We start from the raw sequence: 13,381 nt of genomic DNA, 5'->3' as shown, positions 1-13,381 counted from the left end.
AGAATTAGATGCATTTTAGTCACTGCACTACTCAAACTGTGTGTGTTTTTAAAGATTTTCAGTGTGTTGGGAACTAAAGCTTTAGCAAAATACAATAAAAATTAATAACTAGAGAGATGAAATAAAAAATTAGCTTTTTTTTATTGGATTCAACAGACATAAAATTGTTCTATTGCATTTCTGTGAAGGTTTCTAAACACTTATTCTCTATTTTTGTATTCATCTTGACTCAGCCTCATGACACATAGTTTGTGGACTACCAGAGGTCTGAGATCCAAGCTTTTAGCAGTGCTGATTTCAATAGAAATTATTTGAAATAAGATTTCCTTTTCTACTGTTTATGTCTTTGCCTTCACTGAGTGTAAATTCCTGCCTACTCGCAATTGAAATATTACCTTCTCTGCAAAATGTCCTTTGATTTCCTCAAGCTGACTTGGGTAATCCATCCTCTGTGCTTTCACTTCATCCACAGAGGCCTTCATCGTATCAGTTATCGTTTTAATTAATTTATTTCACTTAAATTGTAAAAACGCTTGTTAAGAGCTGGGGGACCTATCACGGTTTGTGGCATATAGCAGACAATATGAAAATGGTCAGCTTAATGAATGAGATGAGAAATGAATAAATTGCAGCAAAATGCCAAGGCTCTAATTATTAACACATACTGGATGAAGGAAAACTTCATTTTGTGGAAAGAAGAGGGGCCAGTTTCTTAGTCTCAAAGGTTAGACTTATGTGAATTAAGTTCTTAAGAAAAGAACCCTTGATTGAAAGACAAATGAATGCACACACATTTCTTAACTGTATAACACAGATTGGGAGAGAAAAAGTACATGGGTACAAATAAAACAAGAACTCAAACCCCTTAAGCTAACTTGCCAGCAACAGTGGTTTAAATAATTTTTGGCGGAGGAGATAGATGTCAGGATGGGGAATGGGCTGAAAGCTAGTGCCCCACGAGTTTTAAGGTAACTTTGTGCCATGTTTCTTTTTTTCTTCTCCTTGGCCAACTGTAAAAGTCTGGTATCCTATCATACTCCTTTAATTTATTCCAGTGCAAATTTGACACAGCCTACTCTGTATTCTGCTAGGTACCTTGAGCTTGAACAAGAGGAGATGAAAGTCTTGTGAATAAGTCAGAAATACATTAAACTGAAATACAAAGGAAAATGCATTAGTGCAATAGAAGCATGAAGGAAGAAGAAATTTTAAAAACATATTAACTACTTTAAAATTAAAAGCGTTTCATAGTTTTGTCTCTTCCGGGTCAGTCTGGGATGAGTTTAGGACAGCCGTTAGAGATGACAGATCTATAATGAAGTGGATTTAAATTTTTCTTTAAATAATAAAACCAGTACTTCAGAGATAGAGGAATAGATTCATAGATCATATTTACCTAGCTTAAGCTTAAGTCAATAAATGGACAAGCTTCCAAAGCTAAAAATGAATCTAACGGGATGAAAGTGGGAAGGAATGTAGAGGCCTAGTCTTTTCCCTTGAAAGTGTGACTAAATAGGCAAATGAATGTATAATTTTTAGTACTTTCCTCTGAGGCTGCACGATTTCTTTTGCATTCCATCTCCTAGAGGGTGGTTCAGGAGAGGAAGAAGTACAGAAGTCTGAAGTCCTAGGATGCTGGCACTGCCCTTGGGGAAAGTTCAGCTCTTGCATCACTTCTTGGGTATGCGTACATTTCCAGTTCCCACAGAGAAGCTGATCCTGGCAGAAGGCAAATAGACATGGTCAGACTGAGTCACAACTTGAGAATCAGGGAAATTATTTTTTAAAGGAATAAAGGCTCTTAGTACGATCAGATTTCTGTAGCTAAACAGGAAGCAGTGAAAAAAATATATTTAAATCTGGATCACTTTGGAGGGAATACATCCCTACAATTCCAGATTATTCTGCCATGACATAAATCAGTGTAGATTCATGTGGTAATTACCTTTATTGATTGTCCTTCACAAACATTGACTGATAATCTACTGTTGCATTTTAATTCCACCTGCCAGCTCTGTAATGCCCTTTGAATATGGTTCATAGGATAAACACGGAGCCTGTATTAGGCGAATGTTAAAGACCACAATAAATGCCACAAGTCCTTTTTTCTATCTTTTTTTCCAATTAAAAATTTATTTGCTGGAAAGTATTACAACAGTAAAATAAAGTACTTTTGTTTATAATTTGTATAAGTCCTTTTTATTGAGAAGAATGAAAATTAAATAATCGGTACTGTCCTGAAACACTGAGGACATGATTTTATTGCATTATGCTTCATAAAACCTAATACTATTTGAAAATTCTTTAACCTTTCTTAGTTTCTTTAAATTTTTTCTTTCTTTTCTCTCAGCAACTAACACAGGTACTTGATATACCACTTCTTTACTTAGACTGATGTGGCCCGAGATGGATCTACTCTTTGTTTCCTTGTAACTAACAACCTATGTTGCCTCATATATATGTGTGACTTAAGATAATAGTTTCTGCGTTAACTAAATATGTATTTCTAGAACAAAAATTCTTAACAATTAGAACATTATTTCATGCCTCTTTCTTGTCCTCTTCCCATTTTGCATTATTCTTATTTTCCTCCTTTAATACTTCTCACTATCCATATCCTTGAAGAAAAAATTAACTGCTTGGTTCAAGGAAAACAACTCCCTGCAGTGTATTATGACTGTTTTCTCTCCCTACTCTGCCCCCCTCTTCCCCCAGCATATATTTTGATGTGATCTTTATGGTATCAGAGATAATGTTAACTAGGTGCTATTAGTCTGAAGTTAGGTATCTTATTCTCGATCTTTGTCAGATTTTATTAATTTGATAAATATTTATAGAGTGCCCATCATTGCCAAGCAGTGGGATCACTATGGATAATAAAAACAGGCATGGAGATTATAGCCTTGTGGGTAAGACAGGCATTGATTAATAATCTCACAAAGAAATGTCCAAATACAAACGAAGTTATAATAGATGCATGAGGCTGTGAAGGGCTGTAATAGAGAGATTTGACTTAGGGAGGCATCAGGACAGGCCTCCTCCAGGAGGCAACACTTGAATTAGAATCAGAAGCATGAGTAGGCAGTGGATGAGGGGAGGAAGATCCTTCCATAGATAGTGGGAGCAATGTGAGCAAGACTCTGGTGGTGAGAAGCAAAGTGGCTAGTATGAAGGACTAAAAGGATTTAAGTTTGTCTTTAAGAGGGAAGCTAAAGCGGTGAGGTAGCTAGGGACCAGGGTATGTTAAGGAATTTGGCTTGTTTTGTGCAGCTTTTTATAAGAGTAGTGGGAAACCATTTGAAAGGTTTTAAACAGGATACCATAAATTTGTATTTTGAAAAGGTTCTTCAAACTATAGCAAGAATAATGGTTGTAATCCAGGTAAGAAGTAATAGTAGTGGGGTGCTTGGGTGGCTCAGTGCCTTTGGCAAAGCCTCTGCCTTTGGCTTGGGTCATGGTCCCAGGGTTTTGGGATCGAGCCCATTGGACTCTGGTCAGCAGGGAGCCTGCTTCTTCCTCTCTCTGCCTGCTCCTCTGCCTACTTGTGATCTCTGTCTGTCAAATAAATAAATAAAATATTTTTTTAAAAAAAGAAGTAATAGTAGTTTAATTTAGGGGAAATGGCGAGAAGTAGATAGATTAAATAATACATAGGAAGGAAACTCAACAAGACTCATGGACTGTATATTGATGGTAAGAGAGGGGGATGACTGAGGTTCAGGGCTTGAATAGCTGAATGGATATGGTGCCCTTTATTAGAATAAGGAGCCCTGGAATGAGACCAGATTTTAAAGAAAAGGCCATGGGATTAGGTTTTATACATTTTGAATTTGAGCTCAGCACGAAATGTCAAATTGAATATATGAATATGTTGCTCAGTGAAGACAAGTTCTGAACTGGAGGTGTAAGTTGATAACGGTAACTGGGAATGATGATGCGCATGGTGAGAATTTGGGGAGTGGGTCTAAGGACCCAGCTTTGAAAAACTCCCAGGATTTCGACTTGATAGAGAAGATGTGATTAGAGAGGTTAGGGGAAACCAGAGTTTTTATTTTTTATTTTTTTTTAAAAAGACTTTAATAATGGCATTAGGAATCATCATTGTTTCTGTTTTTATTTTAAAATGCTTCCTTATTTTAAAAGATCATTGATCCCAACACTTGTCTGTTAAAAATAATCTTCATTTGGCCTTTCTAGATGTATCTTTGCCTCTTCAACAAGAAGCAGTTGTGTACGTGTCAGGTGTGTCTGATTTCTGCTACTTAGAAGGGAGGTAGTTTTTTGCCACAGGAAGTGTTTCTTCGGGAAGCAGATGTGCTCCAGTGATAGGAGGTAGGAAAGGGATGTTTTGTTATTAATTAGTTAGCTTTGTATAAACAAAGACTTTATATTTTTGAAAGATGTCTTCTTCTAGCTAATAGAAATGGCTCCTATTTTTAAAGTTTTTCATGAATGGGTCTAAGAAGGTATGTATTTTCTTGTTCTAGTAACAGAACTCCAGAACTCTTTGTTAATTGTAGCATATGTCATGTCTTCTATTCCCAAAGGGCATGTGGGATATTTAGAATAGAATTTCAGTGTAGAAAAGGTGTATCTTAAGATAGGAAGTGATGGCAGATTACTGTACACTGAGAAAGCTCAAGTTTTGCCTTTTCATTGCTGCTTGCTTCCCTTAGTTGAATGAAGTAAATCTGAAAGGACATTTTAAGGAGAAAATTGTAGCCTATATTAAACTTTAAAAAAGAAAGAATTTTAGCATTTAAATAACACTACGATAACTCGACTTAATGTCACACTTAGGCTCTTTAAGTCTAAAATTTTTAACCGTGTTCTTGGGAAGGTTAATTTGGAAAAAATGTTAATTTAAGGAGGTTATAAAATCCTGAACTGGGATTTGGGATACACATGGTTTTGTTTGTTTGTTGTTTGCTTTGCTGTTAACTAAGTAATTATGGACAAATCTCTTTGATCTGGCCTTGTTTGATCATGTGAAAGAGTTGGTTAAGTTGATCGCTGATGACTTTTCTACTTCCCTGTTCTCTAATTCAAATTCTCTGGGTTAATTTTAAGGCTTTTATTTTTGCTGTTTATAGATTTTCTGTATATATATTACTATAATATATATATAGTATATATATATAAATAAGTTTTCTGCTTTCAAAAGGAGAAAAATACACATGCTCATTGTAAAATTACATATATTACAGAAATTAATATAAAAATGAAAATCAATAGATTTTATTGTTAAAAAAGAAAATGGCTAAAAAAAAATAGCAACAAAAGAGATAAGAATATGAGAGGAAAAGACCATCTCTTCAACAAGTGATGCTGGGAAAACTGGACAACAACATGCAAAAGAATGAAATTGGACCACTTTCTTACATCAAGCACAAAAATAAACTCAAGATGGATTAAATACCAAAATGTGACGGATGAAGCAATAACACTTTTAGAAGAAAGGCACAGGCACTAATCTTTTGGATGTCAGCCTTAACATCTTTCTAGAAATGTCTTCTCAGGCAAGGGAAACAAAAGCAAAAATAAACTTTTGAGACTACTCCAAAATAAAAAGCTTTTGCACAGCAAAGGAACCGTTAACAAAATGACAAGGCAACCTACTGAATGGGAGAAGGGGTTATATATATCCACTATGGGGTTAATATCCAAAATGTATAAAGAACTTATACAGCTCAACCCCAAACCCACAAATAATCTTTTTTTTTTTTTTTTTTACCCACAAATAAGCCTCTTAAAAATGGGCATAGGACCTGAATAGACATTTTTCCAGAGAAGAAATGCAGCTGACCAAAAGACACATGAAAAGATGCTCAACACCATTAGTCATCAGGGAAATGCAAATCAAAGCCACAATGAGATATCACCTTATACCTGTCAGAATGGTTAAACTCAAAAACAAGAAATAATGAGTGTTGGTGAAGATGTGGAGAGAAAGGAACCCTTGTGCACTGTTAGTGGGGAAGCCAGTTGGGGCAGCCAGTGTGGAAAACAGTGTGGAGGTTCCTCAAAAGGTTAAAAACAGAAATACTGTATGATCCAGTAATTCACTACTGAGTATCTAGATAAAGAAAATACTAATTTGAAAAGATATAAGCACTTTTATGTTTATAGCATTATTTACAATAGCCAAGATTTGGAAGCAACCCAAGGATCCATTCATCTTTCATGTCTATATGATATTATAGATATATCTATAATATATATTATAATACATAGTGAGATATGTGTGTGTGTGTGTGTATAAGTTCTTTATCCATTCATCTATCAATGGACACTTGGGTTGCTTCCAAATCTTGGCTATTATAAATAATATAATATATATAAATATATATATATAAAGAAATATTACTCAGTCATAAGAAAGAATGAGAAATTGTCACATGCAGCAACATGGATGGACCTAGAGGGTATTACGCCAAGTTAAAAAAAAGTCAGAAAAGATAAATACCTTACAATTGCACTTAAATGTGGAATTTAAGAAATGAATGAACCAAAAAAAAGAGACAAAATCAGACTCTCAAATACAGAGAACAGTTGTGCAGAGGGTGTGGGGGAGTCATGAAATAGATAAAGGAGATTAAGAGTATACTTACTGTGATGAGCACCGAGTAATGCAGGGGTTAAGGGCACTGACCCCTGTGTAGTCAAAAATTTATGTATAATTTTTGAATTAATGATTTTTAATAATAATTTTTAATAATTTTTTGACTAATAATAATTTTAAACTTAACTACTAATAGCCTACTGTTCACCAGAAGCTTTACCAATAACATATTTTGTGTATGTGTTACATACTGTATTCTTAAATAAAAAAATAAGCTAGAGAAAAAATGTTATTAAAATCACAAGTAAGAGAAAATACACTTACAGTACTGTACTGTATTTATATATATATATATAAAAACTTAACTATAAGTGGACCTGTGCGGTGGTTCAGTGGTCAGTTGTATATGGAAGGAGAGATGAAATACAGTCAGTTCTCTTATGCTTGTTTTCAAAACCAGAACTTATACCATGTGCTGATATTAAGGAACAATTTGAGCATTGCCTGAATTTTGTTTGTATATGCCATTTGTCTGAGAAACACTAGCTGAACGCAGAAAACTATATCCACTTAAACTATATCACATAGGAAATACTCAGAAAGCATACATGTCAACCAGCTAGTGGCTACCCCGGCTCTCCACTGTGTTATGAGCCACGTCCATCCACCCAGGGTGCTGGGCTCTCTTTCGGATTTCAGATTACCTTCCTACCACTACATCCTGAAAAAGGAGAAGCCTCAACCCTTCTGATGCCCACTTCCACAGGCAACTTAAAGTTTTTTCAAACCTGCCATTTTTATTTTAGCACGTAGGTGTTCATTAACAATTTAACGTGTATAAAATGGTCTATAGTTTGTATTAGCTTCCTGTCCTTCTTATGTGTCATTGTTGCGGTTCCTGAGTGTGGCTTCCCAACCCCATCTTCCCCATAAGCCCTGTAGTTTTATTGTGCAATTTTGTATAGTGTGGTGATTTTTCGGAATGCATGTCACGTGTTAGTAGAATTGACTATAATAGTAGAAACTCAAGTTCAACAGAATCTCAGAAGTGGCTTCTATCTTTAAGCCTTAGACTTGGTAAAAATCCTCTTGCTACATACCTCTCAAACACCTTGTATAATTTTCCCTTCCTAATGTAAGCATTTCTTGATCAATAGGCAGTTCCAAGAGGATAGGGACAACGTCTGCCCTGTTCTTTTTTTTAGTTTAATTTTTAAAAATTTAAAGTCTGTTAGCTAGCATATAGTACATCATTAATTTCAGATGTAGTATTTAGGGATGCCTGTGTGGCTCAGTTGTTAAGTGTCTGCCTTCAGCTCAGGTCATGATCCCAGGATCCTGGGATCGAGTTATCAGGTTCCCTGCTCTGCGGGAAGCCTCTTCTCCCTTTCCCACTTCCCTCGCTGTGTTCCTTTTCTCACTGTGTCTCTCTGTGTCAAAAACATAAATAAAAAATCTAAAAAAGGAAAAAAAGATGTAATCTTCAATGATTCATCAGTTGCCTCTAACACCCAGTGCTCTTTTTGTTCCTATAGTCCTAATAGAGAGCCTGATATGTGGTAGGTGCTTAATTACAATTTGAAATATTACTCTATGCAGATATAAGTACTTGCATTTTATTTATAGAACTCACATGTTTCTTTTGACACAGTAACCAGAATAGTTCCTAAAGTTGTGCTTTAAATATTACCTATTATTGGGCACCTGCATGGCTCAATGGGTCGAGTCTCTGCCTTCGGCTCGGGTCGTGGTCTCGGGGTCCTGGGATCAAGTCCTGAGTCAGGCTCTCTGCTTGGTGGGGAGCCTGCTTCCCCCTCTCTCTCTGCCTGTCTCTCTGCCTTCTTGTGATCTCTCTCTGTCAAATAAATAAATAAAAATCTTTTTTTTTTTTTTTTTAAAGATTTTATTTATTTATTTGACAGACAGAGATCACAAGTTGGCAGAGAGGCAGGCAGAGAGAGAGGAAGGGAAGCAGGCTCCCCGCTGAGCAGAGAGCCCGATGCGGGACTCGATCCCAGGACCCTGAGATCACGACCTGAGCCGAAGGCAGCGGCCTAACCCACTGAGCCACCCAGGCGCCCTAAAAATCTTTAAAAAAATAAATATTACCTATTATTATTGTGAAAATTTTAAAGTAGTTGATTGAAACTTGAGGTTGAAATGTTCTTGTACTGACACTTTAATCCGCAGCCAGTTTTTACAGTAGGATTTATAGTGAATGTGGTAATTCATTGGTACTACTGTCATTGTTTCTAATTTCATGAAACCATAAATCCTGTGAATATTTTCTTAAAAATTCATGAATTCATTATATATATATTTGGAAAAATTCAGAAAATGTAGAGTGGTAAGTTATTGTCTTAAATTCAGATAAAAGATAAAACTTGGAGAAATAACTAACATAAATATTCTTAGGCTTTTGTAACGGTGAAATGATTGAAGCATTTGACTTAAACTTCAGCAGCTATGAGATGAATCTTCTCCTTTAGCTATTCTTAGAGACTGTCACTTCCTTGTCTGTAGCTCTTTTGCTTTCTGATTTCTCTTGAATTTTTTCTCTGTTATTTAGTGTTTCCAGTTCCATCTTCCTTAATAAGGAAGTTTATGATAAGAAGATTTGTGGTACGTCCTCAAAAGAATTGAGTTGATGAGGTTAGAAACTATGATAATTAGCATGTGGGTAGCTCAGTTGTTAAGTGTCTGCCTTGGGCTCAGGTCATGATCCCAGGGTTCTGGGATGGATCCCCACATCAGACTCGCTGCTCAGTGGAAGCTGGCTTCTTTCCCACTACCCATGCTTATGTTCCCTCTCTTGATATCTCTCTCTCTGTCAAATAAACAGATAAAATATTAAAAAAAAAAAAGGAAACTATAATACTTATTTTTACCTTACCTATTTAGTGTATAAAAGAATTTTTTCATTTAACATTGAGTCCGAATTTCACAATGTTGATTACAGGGCTCAAGTTCTCCTACTGTGCAACTTTTCTCAAAATTATGGTCACTCTTTTTTTTTTTTTTTTTGAAACATTCTATTTTTTTATTTATGAGAGAGAGAGAGGGAGAGGAGTGGGGGGAGGGAGAGAGGGAGAAAGAGTACACTAATCGGGGTGGGGAACGTCAGAGGGAGAGGGAGAAGCAGACTCCCTGCTAAACAGGGACCCTGAAACTCTGTGTGGGGCTTGATTCCAGGACCCCAGGATCATGACCTGAGCTGAAGGCAGAAACATAGCCAACTGAGTGACCCAGGCACCCCTCAAAATTATAGTCTTAATTTTCCATTGAGATATTTTAATAGGGGATGATCTTGATTAACCTCCTTCTCCCAAGAAACCTGTGTAACTAGATATTTCTTTATATTAGTCAAAAGATACTCTGAAATGATCTCTGTCTGTATTATAGACCCAAACGAAGTAGTTACAGAATTAAGAATTTTACTTCTTTAATATTTTATTTGATGTAATTAAACCTATAGAAAATTTGCTAAAATGCAAGAAATTCCCATATACCCTTTACCTATATTCAATAATTGTGTACATTTTGCCCCATTTGCTTTATCTTATTTTACTACTTTCCTATGCATACTTTTTTCTTGACTAATTTGAGAATAAGAAACATCAAGCCCCTATGTCCCTAAATACTTCTGTATGAATTTCCTAAGAATAAGAACATTCTCTTTTGCAATCTTAAGAAAATAATCAAAATCAGGAAATTTAATGTTAATATGATTCTGTTATCTAATCCATAATCCATATTCTAGTTTTGTCAGTTGTACCAATAATGTCCTTTATAGCTTGTTTTTCCCCCCAGTTCAGGATCTAACCCATAATCATGCATTGCTTTAATAACCTCTTTTTAGTCCCCTTTGAATTAACAGTTCCATAGCTTTTCTTTGATTTTCTTCACCTTGACATTTTTGAAGCAAGGGTAGTTATTCTGCAGAATTTTGAGTTATCTGATATTTCTTGTGATTAGATTAAATTTAGGTTGTGTATTTTTACAGAATAATATACAAATATGTATCCTTCACAGTTCAACATATCAGGAGGCACATAGTATTGGTTCTAGTATTAGTATATATGTATGTATGTATGTATGTATATATGTATGTATGTATGTATTCGTTCATTCATTCATTCATTCATCCATCCATTTATTCCCTTCGATGTGTTTAGTCCTTTCCTCAAGCTTAAAATACACAGAGAGTGGTTTCAGAATTGATACCTGTAACACTGGGTAACAAACCTACTAACTACAAGTTCAGTATTGCTTACAGTTTTTAAGGTAAAATTTAATTATGGAAAAATGCATAAATATTTAAAAAAATATTTTGTCAGGGAGACAGAGCATGCATATCCACAAGTGGGAGGAAGGGCAGAGGTGGAGGGAGGGAGAGAATCTCAAGCGCACTCCACACTGAGCATGAAGCCCAATGTGGGCTCGATCTCACAACCCTGAGATCATGACCTGAGCCAAAACCAAGAGTCAGATGCTTAAACAACTGAGCCATAAAGGTGTCCCCAAAATGCATAAACCTTAAGTGACTACTTGAATGGGTTTTTATAATTACATAAACCCATATTCCTATCTGTGTCTTGACTTAGAAAGTTTTCATCACCCCAGAAGGCTTCCTGGTGCCCTTTTCCTGCTAATAGTGTCCTCCATCACTGACAACTGCTTTTTTTTCCTCCATTATACATTAGTTTATTCTGTTTTAGAACTCTATAGAAATGGAATCATACAGTATTTACTCTTGTGTGTCCAGTTTCTTTTGGTGTCATAGTATCCGTGATATTCATCCGCATTGTTTTGTTGTCGTTGTTGTTGTTAATAGTTAATTCTTTTTCTGGCTGAGTAGTACATCATTGTATGAAAATACTGCAGTTTGTTTATCCATTCTACTGTGATGGGCATTTGGGTTGTTTCCAGTTTATGGCTCTTCTAAATAAAGCTGCTGTGAACATTGAAGTACAAGTATGTGTATTTTCATTTCTCTTGAGTAAATGCCTATGAGTGGAACTGCAGGGTCACAGGGTAGATGTAGGTTTATCTTTTTTTTTTTTAAGATTTTATTTATTTATTTGACAGAGAGATCACAAGTAGGCAGGCAGGCAGAGAGAGAGGGAAGCAGGCTCCCTGCTGAGCAGAGAGCCCGATGCGGGGCTCGGTCCCAGGACCCTGGCATCATGACCTGAGCTGAACGCAGTGGCTCAACCCACTGAGCCACCGAGGCGCCCCTAGGTTTATCTTTATAAAGAAAATGTCAATTTCTCATACTAACTGAACCATTTTATGTTCCTATTGCTAGTTATGAGTTTTCTGGTTGCTCCACATCTTCACCAACACCTGTGTTCTTAGCCCTTTAAATGTAAGCCATGCTATTGGATGTCAGTGATATCTCATTATAGCTTTAATTTGTATTTCTCCAATTACTAATGAGATTAGGTACTTTTTCATACGCTTATTGACCATTCATATAGCTTTCTTTGTGAAGGTTTTGTTCAACTCTTTTTGACTATTTTAAAATATTAGGTTTCTTTTTTTACTAATTAGTTGAAGTTCTTTATATGTTGTGGTACAAATTGTGAGTATTGTAAATATTTTCTCTCATTTTATGAATTGCTTATTGATTTCTTAATATATTTTGTACTGAGCAGAAGCTTTTGATTTTTGTGCATTTAAATTTATTCCTATTTTCCTATGACAGTTATTGCTCTTTTGTGTTCTAAGAAATCTTCATCTACCCTGTTTGCTAATATATTCTCCTTTGGCTTATTTTTTAAGCTTTACAGTTTTACATGTTACATTTAGGTTTATTTTCATCACAGATTAGTTTTTGTAGATAGTGTGATGCACCATTAATAGAGATTAGAGCTTAATATTTATTGTTTTTCTCTGCAAAGTCAGATTTCTGGGTTTTGTTTGTTTTGCTTTTTTTTATTTAAACAAGAAAGTTTAATGACTGTAAGACACTCTACTTTGACATGTTATGTTTTTGGGAAGGCCAAGTACTTCAACATTTCTTTAATATAGACATAAAAATTTTGAGCCTATATAATGAAAAAAATGGATTATTGCCTTATGATAATGGAAATAACTAGAACATTTTAATATGTTTGAAAGAATAGATAAGGTACTAACTGTCCAATTTCTATAGTAACGAGACTTAATTTGAGGATGGTTTTTCATTGTACGTGTTCTGCAACTACATGAATACGTTTTTAGTTTTCCAGGTTAAATTATTTTTTCTGCAACTTGCAAAGTGATTTGATTACCATGTTATATCTCTTTTATTGGTGGCCTAAAGTCTGTCAGGCTTTCCATTTGAAACCCCTGTTTTTAGGAGTTTATGAGCAGACATTTGAAAAAAAAAAAAATTAACCAGCCAAAAACTTGGCATTCATGATCTTGGTTCACTATAAGGTACTTGCTTTAACAAAATTTTGAATAGTCAGCTCTTTTTTTTAAAGTTGTAAGCAGCACAAAGAAGAGTAAAGGAATTGCTTTGTTTAAACAGATAGGGAATGTATTTCCAGACAACTTATTCCAACTAGATTTACAAAGCAAACTTTCCCCTTCTAGAAATCGTCTAAATATGCATGTTCCTGTGTTCCAGTTCCCACAAGATATTGCCTCAAGACTTTGATTTTCCTTTGCTGTAGTTCATAGCAAATACCCTCTGTCCCTGGTCTCTTTTCTGTCCATTTATGCTTTTAGAATTCTCCGTAGTATATGTTATTTTTAAAGTGGCTTTAAATTTTGGCATTCTTTAGCTCATTTTTCCTCCTCCTTGCAGTGCCTACTTGAACAAAATAGCAT

The 13,381-nt window shown here is 35.3% G+C and overlaps 1 protein-coding gene across 1 annotated transcript in view; it reads left to right on the top strand.

Moving 5' to 3' along the window:
• Positions 1-13,381, top strand: part of RASAL2 (RAS protein activator like 2) — a 359,939-nt gene that overhangs the window by 101,886 nt on the left and 244,672 nt on the right.

This window comes from Lutra lutra, chromosome 15 (assembly GCF_902655055.1).
Source record: "Lutra lutra chromosome 15, mLutLut1.2, whole genome shotgun sequence".
In the NCBI taxonomy this organism is placed as follows: Eukaryota; Metazoa; Chordata; class Mammalia; order Carnivora; family Mustelidae; genus Lutra; species Lutra lutra.
This window is presented reverse-complemented; position numbering and strand designations above follow the sequence as displayed.